Raw genomic sequence first — 1,823 nt, 5'->3', positions numbered from 1 at the left:
TTAAAATACTATAATATCAATACATTACTCATGTGTCCTTCAAAATCCAAAGTGGGTCAGGTGTGGTGGCTCATGCCTGTAATCCCAACACTTTGGGAGGCCAAGGTGTGCAGATCACCTGAGGTCAGGAGTTCAAGACCAGCCTGGCCAACATGGTGAAACCCCGTCTCTACTAAAAATACAAAAATTAGCCGGGTGTGGTGGCACACACCTGTAATACCGGCTACTCGGGAGGCTGAGGCAGGATAATAATTGCTTGAACCCAGGAGGTGGAGGTTGTAGTGAGCCAAGATCGTGCCATTGCACTCCAGCCTGGGCAACAAGAGTGAAACTCCATCTCAAATAAATAAATAAACAAAAGTTTAAAATGTTTATTGAGTGCTTGCAGGATGCCAAGCCCTGTGCCACAGTGTAGATAAAAGGCAAGCAGCCCCAGCAGGGGAGACAGACCTGAACCAAGTGACCAGAGAAATCAGACAGCTCCATGCCACAAGGGAGACCTAACCAGAAGCAGCTTCACCCTCGAGGGTCTTTTTGAGAGATTTCTGCATGTTGCTCCCAAGAAGAACTCTGCCATGGGCTCCCCAACTCCCTCTGTGTTCTCACATCTGGATGGTGAAGAATGTCTCCTTTCTGAGGCTGCTGTGATGAGTAAATGGGGTAAGCTCCTAGTATATCTTAGCAATCACTGCTAGATGTCAGGGTTTGTCAATTCCAGGAACTAGCTGCTTTCTGCTTAGTCTCCAGGAAACCCCTTAAATTTGGCTGTTTGGCTCCTGCAAAACCAATAAGAGTGAAGAAAGAACTCTGTAGTCTTGGCGGAGCGATTTAACCAGAACCCTCCAGTTCTCGGCCAGACCAGTCTTTCTCTCTCTATTTTTCTTCAGTTTTTTTTAGAGACAGGGTCTCCCTCTCTTGCCAAGGTTGAAGTGCAATGGCTCTATCTTAGCTCACTGTAACCTCCCTCTTACTTCAGGGCTGAAGCAATCCTGCCACCTCAGCCTCCCAAAGTGCTGGGATTACAGGTGTGAGTCACCCCCAAACCCGTTCTTTCTCTCACCAGACATTTTGTTTTATTTATTTATTTTTCGATGGAGTCTCGCTCTGTCGCCCAGGCTGGAGTGCAATGGCATGATCTTGGCTCACTGCAACCTCCACCTCCTGGATTCATGTGATTCTCCTGCCTCAGCCTCCTGAGTAGTTGGGATTACAGGCACCTACCACCATGCCCAGCTAATTTTTGTATTTTTTTAGTAGAAATGGGGTTTTGCCATGTTGGTCAGGCTGGTCTCCATCTCCTGACCTCAGGTGATTTGCCGCCTTGGCCTCCCAAAGTGTTGGATTACAGGGGAGAGCCACCGTGCCTGGCTGGTCTGGTCACAGTTGCTCACACCTGTATTTTATTTTTTTACTTTTCTTTTTATTTGTATAAATAGAGACAGGGCCAGGCACAGTGGCTCATGCCTATAATCCCAGTACTCTAAGAGGCCAAGGCGGGAGGATCATGTGAGCCCACAAATTTGAGACCCCATCTCTTTTTTGTTTTTTTGAGACAGAGTTTTGCTCTTGTCACCCAGGCTGGAATGCAATGGTGCAATCTTGACTCACTGCCACCTCTTCCTCCTGGGTTCAAGCCATTCTCCTGCCTCAGCCTCCCAAGTAGCTGGGATTACAGGTGCCTGCCACCATGCCTGGCTAATTTTTTTTTTTTTTTAGTACGGAGTTTCGCTCTTGTTGCCCAGGCTGGAGTGCAATGGCGTGATCTCAGCTCACCGCAACCTCCGCCTCCTGGGTTCAGGCAATTCTCCTGCCTCAGCCTCCTG

The sequence above is a fragment of the Cebus imitator genome, unplaced genomic scaffold (assembly GCF_001604975.1).
Source record: "Cebus imitator isolate Cc_AM_T3 unplaced genomic scaffold, Cebus_imitator-1.0 Scaffold346, whole genome shotgun sequence".
Classification (NCBI taxonomy): domain Eukaryota; kingdom Metazoa; phylum Chordata; class Mammalia; order Primates; family Cebidae; genus Cebus; species Cebus imitator.
This window is presented reverse-complemented; position numbering follows the sequence as displayed.